At 39.4% G+C, this 24,990-nt stretch overlaps 1 protein-coding gene across 9 annotated transcripts in view; it reads right to left on the reverse strand.

The window, feature by feature from the left end:
• The window catches only part of ZMYM4 (zinc finger MYM-type containing 4), a 3,261,850-nt gene that overhangs the window by 3,231,211 nt on the left and 5,649 nt on the right, over positions 1-24,990 (reverse strand). The window contains exon 3 of one of the 9 annotated variants that reach the window (XM_044059348.1): positions 16,096-16,165. The exons of the other annotated variants lie outside the window; for them this stretch is intronic. The gene's annotated coding sequence lies outside the window, so the exon portion shown is untranslated. The remainder of the gene's footprint in view (positions 1-16,095; positions 16,166-24,990) is intronic. 9 annotated transcript variants of the gene reach the window in all.

Below are 24,990 nucleotides of genomic sequence, written 5' to 3' on the forward strand. Positions count from 1 at the left end.
TAAAGTAGCTTAATAAAGTTATTTGCAAGGTTACATGGTAGTTTATATTGAAAATAAGCAGAGATATTAAAAAGACTCTTTCTCGTAATTATGCTGAAAAATCTTCCAAGGTAAATACAATCTTCTGATTTAGTATGGAACCCATACCTCTCAACCTTGGAACAAGAAATCTGGACAGAGCGGAAAATAAAAATGGCTTACAGGCCCAAAAATAGTTATGCATCACAGACACCATTGAAACAACTGCAGTTGTAAACATTATACATCACTTATAATTTTTCTATCCTATCATTGTGAGTTAAGCATTAGATGGCTCATTCAATCCTGCCGTTTGTAACAAAGAAAGTCATGCTTTGAAATGACAAATGCATTAAAAATAGTAAATAAAACACATTGCATCCACATCCTGCAACTTCCTACCTGTAAACAACCACAGAGCTTTAACTGAAACTAGGGCTGCATATTTCCCCAGAATGACAGTTCTCCCTAATTAAGTCTAATGGTATAAAATCTACCAGGATCTGGAATATCTGAAATTAATTAAATTATGGCCTGCAGATTGCAAGTGCACTTTGTTTAATTGAACTATATTTCTAAGCCCACTTACTGTATTTTTTCAGTAACATCCCAATATCCATTTCCAGGTCACTTTACAAGACAATGGCAGTGGTAGACTTGGCATCCTTCAGATCTGTACAGGACCACACTCCTACTGCTAGCATTGTCCATTAAATGTAAATATCGATCCACTGCAAATGGCAAGAAGCTGTGTCTTAAAAAATCTACTTTTGGCATGCCTAGTACCCAAGTATCAGGTTTTGAAACAAAGAAACATATTCTCCACAGACCACAAGTCTCTGTCTTTAATAATCATCTACTGTTGCAGCCCTCCCAACATAAACACACACACACTAAAACCCCCAACATGCAAACATGACATTGTGCCCACCTGATTTGCCAGTATTGATGATCCACCAAGGCTATCCTTATTGTTGTCCAATCTGCCACTGCTTAGAACCCACCAGTGACAAAACAGTACTGGGTGCTTTTTTATTTGTCAGAAAAAAACAATACAACTTTATATGCTATGCTACAGTCCCACAAGGTGTATCCACTACTGACCCATTAACACTAGACTGCTGTCTCATTCTTACTCCCTGGAACTGCATTACCTTGGATGACTACTTTTATTTCCTAAGCAAAAGACACAAATTGGAAGATGAGGCAAAAATCCATACAGTTGAGAGGTTTCAATACAACACTCCTTCTGTCAGGAAAGCCGCAATTTAATGAAAGTGCACTTTTAATGTACAATATATTTGTGAGCTAACTTATTTGTGTTCAGTAGGTGGATTGATTGTTGTTGGCCTCTTTGTGCATGTCTCTCTCTCTCGGTCTCACACACACACACACACACACACACACACACACACACACACACACACACACACACACACACACACACACACACACAAAACATTCTGCTTTCATGCACTCATTCACTCTGTACTTACCTATTAACACAGGTAAGTGTTGTCCTTTTCAAAAGGCAACAGCAACAAATCCATACACGAGTCCCTCTTCAGCGAGAACACACACACACACACACACACTGATTCTTCAGCGCGAACACATAGATCCTTCTTTGGGACAAAAAAAAAAATAAAAACTAGAAGGGTGCTTTGGTGCATGCGCACACCGAGAGAGTTACAGGTCACGGGCGTGAAAAACACAAAACAAAAAATGCTTTGGGGCATGCGTGCATCAATGTTGCAGCTGGAGGTCGTGGACCATGGGTTGGAGAAGTCTGCTTAGAGAATACTTTTAACATCTTGAGAGTACTTGTGCTTGTTTTAGGGACAGTGTGGCTGCTCCTGTAAGCCTTGCTGTTTTGGTCATATTCTACCATTTGTATTAGCATTAGTTTTACACAGTATAATTGGGTACCCTTTGTAAGAGCCTTAAGGTAGCTGACTGGTGGTAATGTGTTTACCTCAGAGTCTGGGCAGAAAGGGGCACAGCTAGAAAATCTGAGAGCTTTTCCTAGAAGTCTGTGTGCATGTGGGTCAGCTACTGAGAACAGAGGCACGGAGCTCCCAAGTGGTCTGTGTGGAGATGTGTGGGCCTGGAGAGACTGAGTCCAACTCCAGGTCTGAAGCGTGCTCCCTGTGTGCTCTTATAGGAATTTGTGCTTGATGCAGGGAGCTGCATCTGAAAATACTGTGTGATTCCATCTTTGCTCTTGGTGACCGTCCCTCACCAGAGTCAGTGGTGAGGATTGAGTCTCCTTGATTGAGTCTCCTTGATTGCTGGCCTGGAGTAGGGACCTGGCACACACTGGTGGCAGCTGGGTTAGATATTAATTGAACTTGTAGCTGGTGGGCAGTTGTCACTGAAGGTGTGTGTACTCTCAGAAGCCACAAGGTAAACATACAGAGTTTCATTTTCACAACAGAGAAGCCACAAGGTAAACATACAGAGTTTCATTTTCACAACAGTTTTATTATTTTTGTTAGTTTACTTGAGTTAGGGAAAGCATGCAAGGATGTCAGGAGAGGATTATAGCAAGTTAACAAAGAACCAGTTGACGAAGGCGTGTGAAGCCAAAGGACTGGTGCATGCCAACATTACTTAAGAGGAAATGATTTCAGCCTTGGTCACAGCTGCACCATGGACCAGCAACCTGGAAGACAACCAGTCTGATGATGGGGATGTGCAGTCTTCAGAAACCGGATGGTTCACCTCTTCCTCTGAGGATGTAAAAATCCATCTGGGGTCAGAGACTTGAACTGGAGGCCAAATGACTGGAGAAGCAGATGGAATTAGAATCACCAAAGAGAGTGCGGCATTTGGAGATCGAAGAGAATGAGAGACTGCAGTGTTTGGAGGCTGAAGAAAATGAAAGACTGGGAAGTTTGGAGGCTGAAGAAAAGGAGAAACAGCCCCAATATGAGAGGGAGATGCTGACTCTTCTTTAGGGTCATGGAGGTAATGAGGAAGGGAGTAACCGAATCCCAGAAGTAAAATAAACATTTCTTCCACAGTTTACAGAGGATGATGATTTTGATAGTTTTATTCATGCATTTTAAAGGATATGTAAATGGTTTACTATCAAAATTATGAGTACAGATTAGACAAATAACTTGCATCAGTGTGAGTATTTAGTTTCGTGAATGCCACTGTGCATTCGCACAGCTGTCATCGGTATTGCTGTACAGTAGGGATTGGGAAATTACCTTTTCCCCACTGTAGTGCGATCTCGGAGTTGGAAAATATTATTTGCAGGGGGTGTGGGGGTGCAGCCCCCCTGCAAAAACAGGCATTCCTGTGTTGTGCAGTACATATGTACTACTTAGAAGTACAACTTCTGGTGGCGTTGAGTAAGCTGCAGGGGAAGGCGTATGTCAAATAATGTTGATTGAATTCAGCATTATATTTCACATAGTGCCTGTGTTCCTGTGCTGATTTTCGGAGATATGATTTGTGCGAATGACCAGATTGTATTCCGGTGTTCGCGATTTTGATAGCAAACCATGTAAACAGTATAATGTTGACCAAGGGTTCTGGGTATGGTTCCTGACTCCCTTACCCCATGGTAAAGCTGTAACTGCTGTTTCTAAATTCAGATACAGATTGCTTAAACTGTGATAAAGTTTGCTTACTTGAATGTTTTAAGTCAACACATGAAGCTGACAGAAAAAAGTTTTGTGAGTGTAGATGCAAGGCAGATGAAAGTGTATGTAATTATATTGCTGAGTTACACACTTATTTTCATAGGTGGTGTGAAGACTGGAGGAAGATGGGTGAAGGCTGCCAGCCTAGTCAAATAGAATCTGATGCATAATTCTATCAAATGTATAAATAAATGTAAAATACAGGCTTGTGTTTTTAAATGAAAGAAAACACTTTAAAATGTGAAATTCAAGATTGTTGCAACATTGCCATCTGCTGTAAGGAAAACCAAGCCAAGCATTTCAAATGTGTCTTTTGAAGTTGAAAAGATCTTATGAATCTCTTTGATGTTTTACAAGTTGGCTCTAGTGAGTCTGGATGAAGGTTTCAGGCCCATTGTTTTAAGGTTAAAGTTAAGGGCCAGAATTTACATGTGGGAGGTGCTTTATTGCTCTTGTTTCTGCTAGAGTGTATACGTGACATGCCTTTTATTGTTGCTGTCTCCTGAGCAGGTGTTAGCTTGCTAAATAATGCAGTTTGTGGCCTGGGAACTCCAGACTAAGTGTTAAAATGATGTAATTTGGGAGGGCCTTAGGAGAGCTGTTGGTTAGTGTTTAAAAACTATTGTTCAGTGAGAGACTAGGAAGCATTTTGATCTTGGACATCTAACCCAGCACTGCTTTCTCTTTATGCATGTAAATAGGATTATAGCACTATGTTTTCTCTTAAGATTAGCTAATGATTAGAAAGTTAGATTGTGTTTTTCTTTGACATCAAACCTGTCCTACTGTATTGTTTTAAGTTTCTATGTGATCTCTGAACTCTTAGATATATCTGCATTGTAGTAGTATTATCTTTTGTTTTAATTATTTATTATTAAATATTTTAAAACCTTTACCTGTGGCTGGTTTATGTAGAGATAATTTGACCTCTAAAGTACATTACATATTTACAGATTTTACTGTCTAAGTCACTCAAAATTAAGCCTTGACTGTTAGTCATACGACCATTGGATTGTAATATTGCACAGTAATAATTGGACACCCTTTTAAGGGCCTTTTAGTAGTGGATAATTATTAGCTGGGTAGTGGCAGGAATTATTAGCGTATGGTCTGGGTAAGATGGGCACAACTGGAGAACCTGTGCCAGCCTTTTCCCAGGATGGTCTGTGTGGTTGTACAACCTTTTCAAAAAAGTGTGTGTGTGTTGTGTCAGCTACGTGGACAAGGACACGAAGCACTGGTTGGACAGAGAGGGTACCGGAGGTTTTAGCTTGCCCAGCTAGGCTGAGACCTGGACCCTCTTTGGCAGACCGGAAGTGTAACTCTGCAGATGAGCTGGGGAGAAAAGGGGGATCTCTGCTTAGCAAGCAGGGCATCACTACACAAGAAGGAGATACCCAGCGCTGCATATGGTTATAAGGGAACCCATGGTGGGCAGCCTGAACCACCCCAACAGAGTATCCCAGTAACGTGGTAGCCACTAGTTCAGGTATACTGCCAGGACCAAGGGTTAGATGTTTTAAATGTAACCAGAGGGGCCATATTAACATACAAATGTCCACTGAAGCAAGGTGGGGAACAAAAAGTGAAGCAGCCAGCAAGTGGGAATAACAGCATGCCAGTAGTAAGTTGTCTGGAGACAACAGGGGTACCAAATTACCACCAAAGTTTGTATCATATTTTTGTGGATGGAAGACAGGCCACTGCTAAGAGAGAGAGAGCCTCTAACATAACCATTGTAAAGCCTGCAGTGGTTTAAGAGGAGCAGTACGTGCTTGGACAGTTCACAGCAGTCAGAGCTTTAGGAGAGACCCCATTCCAAATACCTACCTGCTTGCTTCCTTTTCCACCCTCCCAGTCAAGGTGAACCGTGGCCAAAGGTGTGTTTGAGGATATCCCTTCATATATCTTGATAGGGAATGATTTTGGTAATGCAGTACCATGTGTGCATGCATTTACATGCAATTAGGCTTGGAGACAGGCATGTGGGTCATGTAGCCTGGAGCAGACCCAGGTAGACTATTTCAGGGATGGATCTACCCTGTAGCAGTGAGCCTGAAATGAGTCATGGTTGCTAGTAGATGCAGTCATCCTGTCCACAGGAACATCAGTAAGGGCAGAGGTTAGTGGTAGTATCCAGGCTGACAGTGAGGCACAGCTGTCAGAAGAGACCGGGCTTCTGGTGGAAGGGTAGCTGGGAAAGGTCAGAAAGTAGAATTGAGACAGCAGCCGCCCCTTGAGTTGCTGTATGGACATAGGGTGAGGAGGGCCTTTAGGTTTGATTCGTGATGAATGGGAGGGTGAGTGTGAATCCCACAAGGAGCCTGTTGTGGTATATGTCCTAAGTCCCAGGACAAGGCTTAGGGAGGCTCATGGGCTTGACCCAGAAGAACCTGGAAGGAGACAAGCAGCAGAAAAAGGTCTGGTATGACAGGAATGCTCAAGCTCTACAGTATGCTATGGGACAGCAGGTTATGATGCTCATTCCTGTCAGACACAGTAAGCTGGAGGCAGCTTGACGGAGATCCTTCGAAGTGGGTAAGGAAGGTTAGTGATCGAGGTTAGTGATGTTAATTACATGGTAAACCTGCTAGACGGGAGGCAGGAGCACAAAATGTACCATATTAACATGATGAGGCCATACCATGACATGGAGGCCTTGCTGTTGAGTATTTGCAGTGGATGGCAGGAGGAGCCTGCCTCTGTTACCAAAAAGCAGGTGAGGGCATTCGTGGGGATAGAGGAGTACTATACAAAGTTTGTTCCCAGTTTTAGTACAGTAGCTGCCTCCCCTCAAAGACCTGGTGAAGAAAAACATGCCAGATAGTGTAGTGTGGATCCCAGCCTGCGAGCAAGCATTCCAAAAGCTTGAAGGGGCTTTCAGAGGACTCCCTGTGTTAGTCAGGCCAGATTAGAGCAAAGAATTTTTTGTGCAGGTGGATGCTTCAAACCATGGGGTGGGGGCTGTACTCAGCCAGGTTTCCTCAGAGGGAGAAGTTCACCCAGTTGTATACGTCAGCTGTAGATGCCAACCCATGGAGAAATGTTATGCAGCTGTAGAAAAATGTTTAGCCATAGTATGGGGACTGCAGAAACTTCAGCCCTGAGTGTGTAAGGAAATTCACTGTGATTACAGATCACAATCCCTTAACATGGCTACATCGAGCCAGCGAGCAAAATACAAAGTTATTAATGTGGAGCATAGGGTTACATGCATATGACATGGCAGTGTGGCACTGTAATGGGCCACCAATGCAGATGGGCTCTTGAGACAGGGTATGGATTAAGGTGTTTCCAGACAGGCCAGTTTCTCTCAAGCTACGTTTTTCCAGGGTTACTTGAAAAAACAGCTTGAGTTTTCAAAGGGGGAGAGGGATGTGATGCATGAGTTAGTGCTATCTGTGGCAGGGAGAGAAGGGCAGTGCATGTGTACATATCCCAGCATAGCTAGCTGGAATTTTATAAAGAATTTTGTTAGTTGACTATCACATTGATTTATACAGATGTTTGAGTTAAAATATATTAGTAAATTTACTTGTGTTAAAAATGAACAATAGGTCCTGTTGGACAGAAAGAATGTATGCATGTATTAGGTTGTATTGTTGTTGTGACAATGTGAGGTACTGCCAGCTGTGCCAGGAGAAGTAGAGCAGTAGACATGTAACATACACCAGCATAGCTAGCTGGAGTGAATTGTATGTCATTTGTATATCAAACTGATTTGCACAGGTGCTTGTGTTGAAAATGGTTTGTGCTCCAGTGGCACAAGTAGTTAGTGCATGGTACTTATAAAAGCAGTACTAAGGAATGCCAGGGTTGTGAGTACAGGCCTCATCTAGAGTAGGTAGTTTAGTTGCCGCAGTGGTGCAATGATTAGCATTGTCACCTCACAGAAAGAGGTTCCCCGGTTTGATTCTTGGCTGAGGTGCTTTCTGTGTGGAGTCTGCATGTCCTCCATGCGGTCACATGGGTTTCCTCCGGGTGCTCTGTTTTCCTCCACATTCCAAAGACATGCAGTAGGTGGATTGGGCACTTAAATTTGGCCGCAGGTGAGAGTGTGCATGTGAGTGATTGGTGTGAATGAACTACCGGGGCAGGGCTGCCCACCCGGCAGTGTAAACCTTAGCTCAAGATGATCGTCACTGCTGAAATGACACCCCAACCCCATGTACAAAATGGGGAAAAAAGGTTGAGGATGGATGGATTGTGTTTGAAAATGTATTTGTAAAGCTGCTTGTGCAAAAAAAAAAAAAAAAAAAAAAAAAAAAAAATGTACCAACAGTGGGTCATTCTGGACAGAAGGAATAGATATACCTGTATGTCAGAGTGTATTATAACTGTTGAAATTTAATATTATAAACAGAGGATACTGGAAGAGAAGAGGTTAAGCTCAGCCCCAGCTAACTTTTAGAAAAATATCCTGAAATTAAAATTACTTAATGTAGGCCATTAAGATTGCATCTCACAGGTCCCAATGCAGTCAAAGACAAAAAGTCTGTACTAGAAAGCCTTCTGTATTGTCCTGGGAGGGGGGTGAACATACTGCTTTGCTATATCTGTGTGAATCGGTTCATCTGTGTTCTAATATTTCCTGTGATTGAAACTCTGGTGTTTATTGTAAATAGATATTAGTATTTTTATGTTCTTTTATTATTAAATATATTTAAACTTTTAGAGATTATTTTAACCACTGAGAGCGCTTTTGTTTATTTATTTGGTGACACTGTGGTCATTCCTGAAAGCCTTGGTGCATTGGTCAAACACTACTATTTGTATTAGTATTCATTTCACTCAGCATAATTCAATACCCTTGTAAGAGCCTTAAAGTAGTTTGCTGGTGGCAGTAAATCTACCTTATAGTCTGGGCAGAGGGGCAGAGCTAGTAAATCTGTGCCAGCCTTTCCCTCTGTGTGTGTCAGCTGCTTGGAGCAAGGACACAGAGCACTACTTTCCCAGAAGAGAGGGTGTTGGAGGACTTGGCTTGACACTCTGCTGAGGACTCAACTTTACAGCTATGCCAGTGGTTTGTTATTATTTTATTTTTATTTTACATTTGTTGACCGGGCTAGTCTAACTGGATACATGTCCATTTTCAGTAGAGGCCCGAGGAGAAAAGCTCCAAGCATCTGCAGTGAGTAAACAATACAATATATAGTAATAGTCAAGTGGATTACAGTACATTAGCAAGATAGGTCAGAACAAATGTTTACAGAGTAAGTTAGTAGGTTTAAGCTAAGATAAAATACAGAGAACCAAAAACATGAAGTTTTTTTTTTTTTTTTTTTTTTTATAGTACTACAGATAGGCGAGATAAAACAGAAGAGTAGAAAAGTATAGAGAGAGCAGGAGGTGAAAGAGATATCAGTCTGGGTTAGAGCAGGGACATAGCCAGTGAGTTGTAAGATATTCTTTCCGATGCTTTTTAAACAGAATAGTGGAAGCAAGGGAGGAAAGTTCAGTAGGAGCGTGGGTACCCTAGCGACCTTATTGAAACTCTAGTTAGTGAAGTTTCTGATAAAAGAAGACTTGGAATTGTCTCTCCCATCCTTGGGCTTAACAGTCTATAACAGGACAGTCTTGTTCCTTACATGGTAGACTGTCAAAACAGTGCATTTGTTTCAACACAAATTTCATCACAAACTTTAGACCCCAACTTTTAAAGGTGGATTCATCACTACCTTTAGCCACGACAGTGGCCAAGTTAAACGTATTTTATGTAAAAACTGGCATTTTATTTTGAGTGATATTTTAGTACTCAGTAAATTAGGTCCAGTTCCAAATATTGTATTTTGTAGAGGCCACAACCTTAAAAACTTACTTGAATGTGGGGGGCAACAATTTAAATAGGTATGCTGGTATGTACCTTTGTGAATCTTGCAGGATGTGTAGATTCATGGAAGTGGGTAATACATTTTGTATAGGTGACAACAAATATGAGATTACATTTAAACTCAACTGTAATTCTAGATTGGTTGTTTACATAGCAAGATGCGTCTGCTGTCCCGCATTCTACGTGGGGAAGACTGAACGTAGACTGTGAGACAGGGTTTACGAACACACCTATGCCATTTCAGTTAATAAAATTGACAACCCACTAGCAAGACATGCAGCAAATAATGAGGGCCACAAATTAACTTTCAAAGCTATAGATCAAGTTCAAGCCAATTTAAGAGGTAGCCCACTGAATTTACTTTTAGAGGAACACGAGTTGGAATGGCAGATCCGTTTGAATGCATTAATTGTACCAGATTTAAATGATGCTTGTAACATTGCCTGTCTTCTAAAACTAAGAAGTTTGAGACGGTAACTGGTACTTTGATGGAACTTAATTCTAGCACTCTAGCTCTGTAATATTTTTGAGAGGTATACCTGGTTGATTATTCTGTAACTTTGAAGCTTAGTCTAACCTTGTTATTGTTTGAGTCTAACAGTTTTATGCCTTCTGTATAATTATTTATAACAATTTTAATGATACTTTCAAACTGACAAATTTGCAGCTCTTGTATTCAGGTTTCATGAATACATGTGTTTTTTTAGCAAATGTCTCTAAGAATTTGACTCACTGAGAGGTGTGGTCATCACATGATATGTCTCAATTACTTATAAACTACTGTTTGAAACTGTGTATCTTTTCTGAAGAAGTTGCTACATTACAAGCAACGAAAAGCGCTTCAATAAATTGTTTTGTTTTATATTTTTTTGATTCCTGTAATTTTCTGTGGTGGGTCTTTGTGCTGCTGACTTAATTTTTGTGTTTCAGTAGTTTGTTGGCTTCCTTTTCCTGGTTTATCTGGAGTAAGACATTAAATACAGTTTGGTAGTTCTCAGCTTTCAAGTTCAAACCAGCAGATGGAAAACAGTTCATTACAGGTTTATAGACATATAGCAAGGCTTACTGGCATATAATCAAGCATAAGCAATGATTCCAAGTGATTAAACAAAGTAAGTGCGTTGCATGCCATACGATCAAAATAGCGTATATAGTAGTAGTGTAAAATTAGGAGAGGCGGCTAGGCACTTTAGGACTCTGACAGGGTTATCTTAAGAGCTCCCCTTTAACAAAACAAGATTAACGCTATTTTATCACGTTCGCTATATCATACTTCTTGCCCAAGCGCCAAATCCAGGCTAGCTTAGAAGCTAGGACACGGTAGCCCAGGAGCCAAAATATGTGGCGTTCCGCTTATTAGCTCTCCTTAACCTTTGGCAAGTCCTGAGGCCAAAAATTTTATATATATATATATATATATATATATATATATATATATATATATATATATATATATATATACACACACACACACATATACAGCACGGCAGAAAGTTCTGTTCTACAGGGCCAAATAGTGGTTATAAGCTATAAAACAGTAAATGATATACTATATTGCACAATACAATGTGCAATATAATATTTATGATAGCTATAAGCTATATAGTTATACGTTACAATACAGTAAATTATATACTGCACCTTTGGCAATGGCACGCGGTCAACTGGCTGTAGTTAAATGCTGCAGAGTATAAATATGGTGTTCTGCAGTTCCGAGCAGAGTGGTAACTAGCTTGGATTTACTCTGGGAAAAAGAAGTGCTTAGTGAAGCATGGGAGAAAAAAAAATAAAAAACATGCGCTAGCCAACACTCAACAACCTGGGGAGGTTTGAATAATGATTAGCTGCACACACGTATGTTAATCCTCTATAGCTAACGCACAATATCCTAAGGGCACTCACAAGGCTGCAAAACTAAGAGGTAAACAGGGTTTACCCATAAAGCGGGCTTGTTATTGGGGGCCTGGAGGAGACATAAAGAGAGAGAGAGAGAGACAGGGGGGGGGGGGCAGAGAGGGAAATAGACCCAAAAATGAGTGTATTCCCTGTGTTCTCTTAAGGGAAATTGTGCTTGATACAGAGAACTGCATCTGGAAATACTGTGTGTATCTATCTTTGTTCCAAGTGAATGTCCCTCACCAGTGTCAGTGATGAGGATTCAGACTCCTTCATTACTGGCCCAGAGGTAGGGGTATCACAGTTGCAACTGATCAAATGTGTATGTTTGTTTTTTCAGAGAACCCTGGAAGGGTGGAAAGTTTGAAATTGTGTTACAGCTTTCAGATGGTGCTACAGGTCTTAGAAAAGCTGTGTGTGTGTATTTTACCAGAGTCAGGTGACCACAGGTAATGTCATCCTCTAACCAGCATTTGGCTTCTTTGGGAATTCTTGCAGCAGCACAGCAGGATATGTATCTCACACATCCACACAGACAGAGAGAGACATCATCTGGCTTCTGCTGTGAAAAGACACTCGGCACACATCAGCTTGCCTTACTTTAGTAAGAAGTTAGGGAACAGTAATTCTTGAGTTAGTCAGAGATATGTAGTGACAATAGTCTAGTATTGTTTTCTTCATCTATGGGAAACTGTCCAACCATGTTATTTTTTATATCTCTGTGGATGAAACTCTTTTGCATTCACTATGCTCCTGTTTTCTGTTTTATTATCATTAAATATTTTAATACCTTTCGTTGTGGCTGGTCTTGTGGCTGGTCCTTCATAGCATACTTTTAACATCTTGAGAGTGCTTATGCTAGTTTGAGTACACATACACACAGTAATAAGCACACACTGTAAGCATGTCTACTCACTTTGAGATACTTCTAATAACTTTAGTTATGCCCTTGATACAATACGAAGTCATAGTTATGCCAAAACATAGCACTTTGCCAAAATGCATAGAGTCGCCTTCCTTTATTTTTGCTTAATGTGCCCTTTTTTCTCACATTTTGCCTCATTATATTCGTTTTGCTTGTTTAAGCCCTTTTCATGCCAAACACACTTTTCTTGTGCTTAGGTTCATAGGTAGGTACTAGGCTATCTGCCCGAGGGCATTTATAAGCCTAGCCAGAGTGTGTCGGCTTTCGCCACCCTATTAATTAATTAACTGATCCTCTGTCAAGCAGAGCCAGTGAAGAGATCCCAGGGGTATATTTTCCATTACCCATCCACTCATCAAGGTTTCTCTTGAAGAGAGTCTTATTGAGGGGCTCTGCCAAATGTAGTTTGGAATTTTGTTCCAAAGCATGGGGAGTCTCTGTGACAGGAATCTATCCATCCAGCATGTTCTATTTATTGTTATGGCGATGTTTAGCTCACTAGAGCGCGTGGCTTGCAGTGACTTGGATTTCTTTAGGTGGAGCATGTCCATCAATTCTGAGTTGGACATGGCTTTGTAAGTCAGGCAGAGATCACCTCTGAGTATGCGATATTGTGCCCATTTTATTCTAGACATGCCCAGTTTTGCTGTGAACACGCACACTTTACATGCTCATTTTATCTTTAAACATGCTCGTTTCACTTTACTGTTAAATCGTTTCAACAAATTCCTTTATTTTAAACATTTCTTTTAGCCGACAAACTTTCATGCCCTCCTCTTGCTCAGTAATGCGGTTTGTGCTCTTGTAACGCCCCATTTTCTCTCTCTTATCAAATAAACAGTTTGTGCTACTTCTCATTATCTTTTATTCTTTTCTGGCTCTTTTTGTGCTCATTTCTCTTCGTTTTACCTTCACTGACGTCTCTGCACATCATAGCTCTACATTTTTATCTCTTTGATCACGGTTCTGACACAATGTCGCTCTCTTACTTTGGACACAACAGAAAAGAACTTCGTGGGTTCTGTTCAAGCAGCTTTACTCTATGCAAACACATCACTATAAAGATTTACCGACTTTAATTTAAGTAACTTGTATACAAACTAACAACTTTTTTGAAGGCACGCAGACAGACACAAATAATTATATGTATATATTTATTTTATTTCTCAGCCTATATTATACATTGTCTTAGTGCTTGCTTTTATGCTCCCTACCCCAGCATTTTTAAATTGACTGTTATAATTATTGATTGTCAGTTGTTTAATTGACTTAAATGTGTTAATTAATTGCTTTTGTTAACAACAGAGGTATAAAAAGGCTCTCTGCCTCATTTTTTACTTGTCTGGTGAAGCGACTGGCATGTCACGAAAGCGCTCACATTTTTATCTGGTTTATTGTTTTTAAATAAGGAGTCTTTCAATGTGAGTTCTTTGTGCATTTTATTTTTACTTTATTTTCAAATAACTAGAGGAACTCGTCAAGGATGCCCACTTTCCCCTCTCCTCTTTGTTCTGTACATAGAACCTTTGGCACAAAAAAACAGACACAAGACAGAGGGCTGGAAATCGAGGTAAAGGGAATAAAAGATTTCATTACTCACAGACTTTATTCTCCTATATGTGAATGAACCACAAACGGTTCTGCACAAGATTTTTGAAGTGTTGGGAGAATATGAACACACATGCTTTGAGATAAATAATGGGAAAACAAAAGCTTTGGCAAATCAATTATGCCTCCACCATGGGAATGGTCAAAGCTTACCCATATTTGCGGGTCATTAGTGTTAAGTATTTAGGAACATGATTGATAACAGCACAGGAAGTGACAGAAGAAGCATGGAGAGGGGAGAGATGAAATAAAGGAAATGATTGCTAAGAGGATGATGGTTACACTGGATTTACATCAAAGAATACAAGCAATCAAGATATTTGTGGCCTTCCAAATTTTATATGTAGCGCAGGCAATCTTAGACAGCTGCAGTAATAGTTATTTGAATAAATTAAGGAGGAAGGTTATGACATTTATTTGGAATGGTAAACATTACAAGGTAGTTGGCAAAAAATGATACTGCCCAAGAATAAGGTGGTTTGGCACCTCAGAATTTACAGGAATATTATGAAACAGAGTAAGAATACTTCACTTCCTACAAAGTCTGGACTAAAGAGCTAAATGGAGATGACTTTCACTGGGCCATGAGGGTGAAACTCAAGAGAAACTGGCTGTACTACTGTGGGAAAGGCTGCTGGGGAGTGGGAATGAGGTGGAATATTAGTCAACATTAGAGATGGTGTTACAAAGGACTACAATTAAAAAAGATAAAGGTCTATAGAAATTTAAAATTTTTCCAATGGGTGGTGAAGATTTCAATTTTTAGAACCGGAGAAACATAGAAGTGGATGGAAAATCTATTCTATTTTGAGGAAAATATTTGTAAGGGTGGTACAAAAATGAGTTGAAGAAATGTCCTCTCCACACTTTTCCTGAAATCAAGTGTACTTTATAGATCTGTGTTGGAAATATATATTAGACACTTTAAAGAGACTTACAAAAGGTGGTTCAACAAAACAAGAGTTAAAAGACATTAACATGCAGGGAGGAGACAATGAATAAAAGACTGGCAAGAAGGATTTAGAAAAGCTTTAATTCAAGACCAGTGGATACACAGATGGACCCAGAAATATGCATGGCAAAGGGAAGTGAACAAGGAGGATTTCAAAGAGAGACTGGAGTGAAGAATATCAAATGGTTAGGTCAGCAAAAACATCAAGAGTGTTCCGAATTTTGGGGTGGCAAAGTTTACATAAAAATTTACACACTCCAGATATGCTTCATAAAATGTTCCCTCAAATGGATCAATCTTGCTGGAACTGTGTGCAAAGGGAGATTACTGACGCATAGTTTGGGAGATGTAACAAGTTAGACATATCAAAATACTATAAGAGAGTTAACAGGCATAGTATTAAAGGAGGAGTATGAAATAATGAATTTACATTTTTCCTTTGCTGGACTTAAGGGTACGGAGGAGACTCAATACTAGCATTGGCTAGTTTAGTGCTTCTTCTTGCTAAAAAAGAGAGAGAGAACGAGAAAGTGGAACTCTCCCCCACCACCCTCTGTGTGTGACCTCTGTCAATGATCAAGCTAGACATGACAGAGGCCTTAAGATGGAATCACAGTAAGTTCCACCTGAAAAAATGGGATTATTTGGTTGAGGTGAAAGGTAAATTAGAAGTGGTGTTGAGAGAAGACAAGAATCTTCAGTAAGGGGAAGAGGCTAGGGAGTTACAGAAAGATGTTGGGGGAAATTCTGAGAAAAATTCCTAATAAGAGCATACAAGCATGTGGTGCCTGTCTCACAAAGATTAACTAATATTGCTCCGAATACTTAAAATATTAAAGTCTATATCAGATCTAACTTATAACAATAGTAACAATGAAATAACATATAACAACATGGTGTAAAACTTTGTGTTGGAACTATGCTCTTAGATGTATTTAGATCATTTTAAAAAACACAGCAATGTAACAAAAACAAGATGTGATAGAAAATAAATAAATAGACAGATAATTACCGACAAAATGCAAAGCGGTTGACTAAATTTGACAAAACAAACCCCAAATATGCATCTGTTTTAGAGGAAGTTATGTAAGCATGTGAACACTTGTGAAAACATGCATAAATTAAAGCAAGTCTAACCACAAAGTAGAAACAAGATTACCACGGACTATAAAATACAATGAAACTGTTGCAAATGACTAACATAACCTACCTAAACATACTTGATCATTTTACCTTTTTTACTGTAGGAAGCATTGTGGCCACAAAGAAACCATAAGAAACTGTAAAAGAAAGAAAAAAAAAGTTGTTCATCCATGCATGAGTGTCCATGGGCCACCACAAACTGTTTAGTGACAACGGAAAGGAATTCACCAATGAGATGACAAATTAGACAAAGTTTTCATTTGTTGAACCTATGACAACAGCTACATATAGTCTGTGGTGTAACGGAATATTAGAAAAGCATACCCAGATGTATGGAAAATTATTAAAATGTAAAACTAAAACAATATACAGCCAAGGAAAACTGCTACATATATTGCTCTTATACCGAAGAATTTCACAAATATAAATAGCTGCAAACCATATCAGCTGGTGTGTTAAAAAAAATCCAAGTGTTCCATTAGTATGAATTGACGAACCACCAGCAATTGGAAGACACTATAGTGAATACAGCACATCTCTGCATTACAGATAATTTGCAGCAGAATGCTCAGACAGAAACAGAACAGCCTTACATAAGCAGTTCAGCCTACAGATGACAGATAAACATGGACAATGCACATTGTAAAGGAGTCCTAAAGTTTTAAATGGACAGGATGGCAAAGTGGTCCTTGTGGAACACAGAAGTATACGTGCTCATAGGTGATTAGTAGGCTAATAACCCCAGGGGGCCTTTTTAAGCTTGGTCATGCTTTTCAAAGGTGGGAATCAAACCTTGTAATATTGTGTCTGCAAATTACCCATTACGCCGACCCCTAACCCATCTTTCCTACTGATTCTTTATCCTATGCATTTCCATTTTTTTTCATTTCTGAATTAAAAGGCAATGCTGTGAGATCAGATTTCCTGCTCAGTAGTTGTGGTCCATGGGGAGGGAGGGTAAAGCTCATTGAGTCTGAAATACTCCACCAGATTGCACATCTCACAGGCAGTGAAGTCTCCGCTCTGTGACAGTGCTCTTACCCATTCACTGAACACCAACATTTTCAGTAGTATTCGAAAATGTGTAGTGCTATTCAACATAATCTAGAGTTTTTTCAGACTTTCCAGTTTCATAGGTACATACCAGGCTAACAACTAAACAGGGCCATTATAACCCATCCCAACAGTGTTCCCATATAACATGGGTGTCTACTTCTATGGGTATATTAGGAGGTTGCTAAAAGGCTTGGGTGGGTTAGGGAATATTTACTGTCTGCCTCTATTAGAGACATGGGGGGGGGGGGGTCAGTCCAGGGCTGAATGTTCAAATTTCCCATCCAGTGATTAAGGTTATGTTTGAATAGAGTTAAGGAGAGACTCTGCTTCACATGGATGGGGAGCCTTTTCCAGAACATGGGAATCCTTTGAAACACACTTGTCTTGTTGGCATGTTCAATTTATGTTGCAAACAACTTGGATCTTGTACTTCTGGTGCCATTCTTTTTGTAGGATGTGCAAAAGGTCCATCAGGGATGGATCAGAGGATGCCTTATATGCCAGGCATGGGCTGCCTCTCTGTAACCAGAGTATAAAGATGGGGCTTTACGGCCATCTGTACAGGTCAATGTGTTAATACCCTGAATTCAATTGGTAAGGAATCTCTGTGGGCATTCCAACTGTTGCATATGCCTGGGCATGTACCTGCCAGGCACATGCCAAAGGGGGCATTGTACTCAATGATGGGTCTGATAAGGGCTGAGTAAAGTGGTAGTATTACTTTCTTGAACCCGGATGCCATAACCTGACTTATAAGCTGGACAACATAGAATGATTTGCTTACTACATTAGGCAAGTGTTGATCACAGGCCAGATTATTGACTACATTATGTTCCCAGATCCATAACTACTGGGTCAACTCTTAGGGGTGCCTCAATGACAGAGTAATTAACCTGGGTGACTTTTGCCAAAAGGAAATATAATGCACTTCTTGGCATTGCACTGTAATCTGTGGCTTTGGCACCAGTTGTCTCTTTTAGGCTCTCTTGCAGGATGTCAGGGTCATGAGCGGAATCTATAGCAGCTCCTAATTTGCAGTCATCTGCAAGCTTGTCAAGCCAGAGGTCCTGGACATTAGCCTTGATCTCAAGAAGTAAATGCCAAACAGGAGCAGGCCCAGCACTGATCACCAGGAGACTGGTCACCAGCAAGTACCTCAGGGAAGGTAGTCTCATCAATCCTTACTTCCTGGGTCCCATCTGTAAAATAGCTGACAATCCAGCTAGTTATGTAGGGATTTAAGCCTACTTCACTGAGTTTGTCAACAATACCAAAGTGTGGTACTGTTTTGAACATTTTAACAGGGTACAAACAGATTGTATATACAAAGGTCTTACAAAATACACAGAATGAAACACAGGTAACCAACAGTAATACAGATAACGCTAAGAAGCAAATGATTTACAGCATGCCTTTATTCTGAATAAACAATTAACTCAATCTGAAATCGGGGCAGAAAGTCAAAAATATATAGGGGGATATTCCATAAAGCAAAAGTCCACACACATGCAAGAAAGGCAAAAAGAGGAATGAAGGGCCTTGGTCCATTTGTCTCTCCTGGAGGAGGGGCGAGTCAAGGATGCTCAGCAAGCATAAGCAGTGGTGTGATTTCTCTGGTGCAGACAAGGGAAAACCCACCTATACTAGATGATAGGAGAGCAGGACTGCTGCTTGCAATGCCCCTTGCAAAAATGAAGGACAACCAGCACAGACATAATCTGAGTATGCACAAGGGACACACAAGTGGTTTGGAGTTTTACCTGAGGCCCTGATGGCTGCTTAAATGATCTGACTATCTCAGTTGACCCTTCCTTTGGTGATGGGGAACAAATAGGCCAACTGGTCAGGAGGGGTATGATAATCAATAGGTAGCAAGAAGAAAAAACAGAACTAGTATTACACATGGTACTCCAAACCACAGGAAACTTGTGGATTGAAGGATTCACTGATTGTTGAAAATATTTCTACTGAACTAGGTGCCAGCAGACACTACAACCTAGACCTAGCACAGGATATGCATGTAATAAAAAGACAGAGAGAATATATGAAGACGTTCAAGATGTGAGGACAAAGGTGTGCTTATATAATATGGCAAGCACTAGCCTGCAGGCACTATGCCTAAATCTCAACATAGCCAAGGGTTTTGAAATCTAGACATTTGAGAGCTTCTGAAAGACTGCCTTTGCTTAGAGGATGTTTCTGGAGTCATTAAACTTGCTTTTCAGTGTTTTAAATCAAAGTTACACTCCATGGACATAACCTGGCTTTCATACATACAACCGAACTATCTTGTGACATCTACATATCACCTCCCAACAAAGCGGTCACTGTATCACAGGACAAGTGAAAACTAAAGTTTAGGATAGCAACGAGAGTACATTACCAGCTTTACATGTTACACACTATTTAAATTTGCAGGGAAGCACAGATTTCAGATGACTTCATATCAAATGGGATTTCCTACATAAAAAAAAAAAAAAAACACTTTCTTTTAAGATTTGCTGGGAGAAACCTAACAGTTCCTGGGGTGATTCCATATAAATATAAATATAACCACATACACATCTAAATATACAGAAATATACAGCATCACACTATACCAGCATGTAAACAGCTGCCTAGACACAGCTGTACCCTGTAGGACCAAGTGTAGGGCAAATCCCAGACACAAACCCGCATAGTGGAACCATAATAACAAGCTAAAAAATAATTCTGACCAAAAGTAAGAAAAACAATTCCCAGAATGTTAGAGCCCTTGTCACCGAAATAAACAACTCCAGTACACAACTCTAGTACTCAACAAAATTAAACTAAGCCAAGTTTGAGGTTAAAATAGCTACCCAAGCCAAAGACAAAACACAATCACAAGACTTTTTTTCCAGTTATGTTCATAATCTCAAAAGAGCAACGCAGTAATGTGCTGAGCTAACTGTAAACAATGTTACCTACACAGAGGCTGAAAATATAGCAGACTTACTGGCTGATAAATGTAGCTGTCACTTTACCCCTCACTCCCCACAGTCTGCCCCTCAACATGTACCGGAAACTGGCTTGTCTACCAGACATTTGAATGTCATACTTCTTTGTTTGTGTCTTTCGGCTTTTCCCGGTTAGGGGTCGCCACAACGGAACTCCGGTCCGCTAATGATTGGTAGTGGATTTTTACGTACCGGGTTACCAGCCTTGACGCACAACCTTCAACGAAGGCTTCACGTATGCCTCCACACAGAAGACACTCTAGCTGAGAATCGAACGGGACAACGTCTTGTTATGAGGCGACAACGCTACCGCAGAACCACCACCGCAGTTGAAGGTCATACTTCTTATGGTTCAGAAAACAAGTGTTGATAAAAACCTGTTGTGCTACTAACCTTTAAGTAAATCAGAATACTATTTAAACAAAATGTTCCTTTTCTGGGGGGTCTTCCCTTCTATTATTTTTGTTTTTTTCCAAAATGCTCCAGTAAAGAAGCCAAGAGCATGCAGGTGCGCAAACACACACGTGCGCACACACAGAGTATAAGAAGGTATTGTGTGGGGACATCTGTCATGTTGCCTTCTCCTAATGGCGCTTGGTTTACTACTAGATTTCTGATCTAGTACTCCTTCAGCAGTCTGCTTCAGGCATAGTCTTTTAAACAGAAAATGTAATCAAGTAAGCAGACTGTCACTTTTAAGCAGCTGCAAGAAAGAGAATACAAGAACAATTCTGCTGTATACAACCAGACCCTATCTTTCTAAAAAGCAATACAAGGATATTCTGATAAGGCCTGCAATTCTGAAATTTGTCTTGCTGAAGTGACTGCTATGAAGAAAAAGATTCTTCCTAGATAAACATCTTACCTAACTCTGCTGTATTATTTCAATCAACTGGACAGGAAATAAAATTAAAGGCCTACAGAGAGACAGGATCTTTGAGTGATATTTAAAAAGGAAGGGACCCTGCAGAAAGATCTTGCATACCTTTAAAGAAGTCAGAAACATAGAATTAAAGCTCTGATGGAAATCAGAAATGATAGCAAAATCCACTTTAAAACATAAAAACAACAAAAATTTGAGCTAAATAATCCAATACTCCTGGTAAACATTAGTAAAAGGATCTAGGCACTTAAAAGAATCTCACATAGGAAAAACAAAGTCTCTTTAATTTTGTAAGCTTTCTTAGTACAAGATGTTTGTGAGAGGTGAGTACTTCGACTATTCTAGAAGGTAGACAGGCTCTCTGATTATTACTGGAATTGGAGTAAACAAGTATTCAGATGTAGACAGTGAAGATCTGGATGGAGCTTGCTGGAAGGATGCAAAAATACAATCCAGAAGTGCCAAAAACTGGAGAATCTTATCCAGTCAGTAAGACCTGAGCAAGAGGAACCCGATTTGTTGAAGCAAAAATGTACCTATGACAATGAATTTGGTTGTACTACTTGGTTTTCTCACGGACACTCACAATCAAACTTCCATGTTTTTGTCTTGCAGCTAGGATTTAAGCAGACAAAAAATGCTAATGGCACTCAGAAATGGACAGTCAACAAAAGACTGAGGAACCAAATGCAAAAAGAAAAAAAAAAAAAAAGGAAAAACATAAATGACCAAAGAAGCAAAACTATTGGTGGGAACAAACTAGAAGGTAAAGGAACAGTAGTAATGCAATGACAGATGGTTTGCAAAACTCACAACTAACAAAGCAGCCTGAGATCACTATCTGAAGAGTCTCCTTTTAATCAGCATGGCAAATGAGATTTGGACAGACAGGAAGGTTTTCGCGCAAACCATTAAATCGGGGGAAGTGGAGAAATTTGTAGCCTGGGAAAGTAATAGATGCAAAAACAGCCCTGCTGACATCGAGAGCAGTGCTCCTCATACCAAATGTTAAGGTAACTTTATCACATTGAGTTTTTAATAGTGCAACATAACACATTAAACACCAAATAAAACAAGACAACTACAGCTGTACTTTACACAAAGGATGTTCTCTAGCCTATAAAATACACCACTAGAGTAGCGAGAAGGCAAATGCAGTAGTAAACAGGAAGACTGAGCTAAGTGCTCTCATATACAGTTAAAAGCACTGCAGAGTACTGTGGTAATCCAACATGTAAACTAATGAAAGAAGGCATAAAGTTAGTTCTGCAAAAACTGATTTTGAACTTGATTGCTATAAAAAGGAGGAACTTTGAAATCTACGAAAATACACTTTTTCCTTTAACAAGACTATAAAAACTCTGGAAGGAAATCTTTACAAATCTCAGAAAACAATTTAATTCTGCATTGCAAGAGCTAATAAAATTCAACTCTGGCCACGAAAGCCTTCCTGATCTCCAAGTAACTTTAATAGATGCGATGTGAGAGATTTAATTCCTCCTGGTCTCCCTCACCTACAATAACGTGTTCCTCAGAGATCTCTACTTGATACAGTGCCAGCCCTTGACTTCCTTGATCTTAATGCGCTCTTTGAAGAAGATGTCCTGGTCCTCTACCACAAAATTAATGGCTTAACCCGTAAAGCACTAAACACTGCTACCAACCTCACACTACTGGAAATCCTTTGTAGCAAAAATTCAGCAAAATTACCATTTGCTTATTCAATCTCTCATTGAATGCTCCTTCTTCCCTAAACTGAATCCATAAAAACGATAAAATATATATTTACAATTAAATGGTTTCCAGGCAGATGAGCAGATTTATTTATTTATGTATTTTATGTGGAGCCTCCCCCTAGGGCCTTGTGAAAATAAGGACCCCCCCCCCCAAGTCGGACTTTCTCGGTAAACAATTATTTACTTATTATTATTTATTCTTTAGTTACACAATATTATGAACAACGTAGATGTTCCTTCTTCCACAGCCACCAACACAAACCTTTCCAGTCCTGTTTGTAGTTCTACTACTCTCTCAACACATTACGAGCACTGCTGCACCACCCAATGCAAAACCACAACACCTGTGGTATATTCAAGACCAATTTTCCTCAGTTACTATATCATGTAAAAATTACTTAATGCAAAGTACTGCCCATTCCTTGCTAAACTTTTTCAACCATCTCGTATTTTTATACTTCTCTTCATTCACATACTATTAAGTCTTAGCTACTCTTCAAGCTTCTAAAATCAGTTTATCAAAGTCCTACAAAATCTACGTACACAATGTGTCTTCTTGTGCCTGCCTTTTGCACCCCCTACTACACAGCTGCTCAGTGGTGTAGCAACCATGGCAAATGCACTCTGATGGGTCCAGCCTGACCAATATTATAAAATGTATTTACGCAATAACTGCACATATTTACTGTAGCAAGCTTCAGGTTTGGTTTGGTTTTCCATTCCTTTACTTTTGGATTAAAGCTTCAGGTCACAACTAAAACTGCTCCGTCTCCAATTAATTCATTCACCCAGCTAAAGGAATAAAAGAACAAATACTAACAGATCAAATTACAGACTGTATTCATCAAAATGTACTACCATTCCATAAACTACTACTTCACTCTGACATAGCAAGCACTAGGTTTACCGCTTCATTACATTTCTGAATAAACAAAAACATTTGCTATTACACTAAATCTCAAAATTCAGAGAGGCCTCAATACTATCGACACAGCGCAAATAAACAAGCACAGAAATATCATAATATAATACGTATCATACTAAAACCAAAACATTATTGAAGAATTGATGACTACTTGAAATATAAAGGGCTAGATAAATAAACAAATTAGTCTGCAAGAAGTAATCGCATGAAACATATACAGTATCAACAAAAATGTAAAGTGTGGACCATCAAACTAGAGGTACATAGCATAACTTTTGTCCTATGCATTCAGCACGTTATAATATGCAAATTTTCAAAAATCTGTATGCTGAAACATCAAAAATCCACTTTTAGGATTCACAAACAGCAACTACATCATTTTCTAAACAACTATGCTTTAAAGATGATAGATAACTAATGTCAATTTATATCTCAGTAGAGAACATGAGCTCACATAAATGAAGCAAGTTATAGTGAGCATGTGTAAAAACTTAAAACAAAAAAAAAAACAAAAACATTTTATAAAGCCACTGAGAAAAAATTAATTCATGCTTAAAGGTAAGTCAATGCATGCCTACATTTGCGGTCCAAGTAGGCCCTTAAATATATATTTTTACCTATAAAAAAACACTTTCAAAATCTATTTGTTACCCTGAAGTCTTTTTATGAGAAAATGGAAAACAATAAGTGAAGGAATTTTCAGAACAAAAATCAAATGACAAGTGAAAAGGACAACAGTAACATTTACTCAGTAATACGCCTATGCTTTTTCCATAACAAGACAGAAATAAACTAACAAAACTTAGGGAAGACAATCCCAGAGTCTAGAATTCTGGACTGAAAGAAAATGATACCGCCCAGTTGTCACCACCCACTTACCACATCATCAACCCTGCACTTGGTTTCAATTTACTTTATGCAGCCCTGTTTTCATTCCCTCTGGTGAACATAATTAACAAATATTCAGTTCCTGCCAAAGCTTTCAGTCCTCGATCACCAGGAAACAAGAAGGTTATTACATTTTTTGTGTGCGTGTGTGGTGGTGGTGGTGGGGGGGGGGGGGCAGGGTTAGGCAAGACTCTCAGTACTTACTTTTTATGACCTCATCAAAAAGCTTATCTTTTTGCGCAGCTCTTTATCTGCATAGAGTAACTTCAAACTTCAAAGAGTACAGTCAAAAGACTGCAGTTTAGCGAATTCTTACTAAATCTTAGCAGTTTCTTGACGTATTCCCCTGCGGCAAAGCAATCTTAGAATTAGTATGTATGACTATCACAGCCTGCCGTACTGTACAGCCACCACTGTGACTAAGTTTTGGACTTCATTGTTTAAAATGAATCTATTGCTCACGTCACACTTTTTTTATTTTATTTTTTTTTTTTTT

The sequence above is a fragment of the Protopterus annectens genome, chromosome 1.part2 (genome assembly GCF_019279795.1).
Source record: "Protopterus annectens isolate FY-2018-M chromosome 1.part2, PAN1.0, whole genome shotgun sequence".
Taxonomy (NCBI): Eukaryota; Metazoa; Chordata; order Ceratodontiformes; family Protopteridae; genus Protopterus; species Protopterus annectens.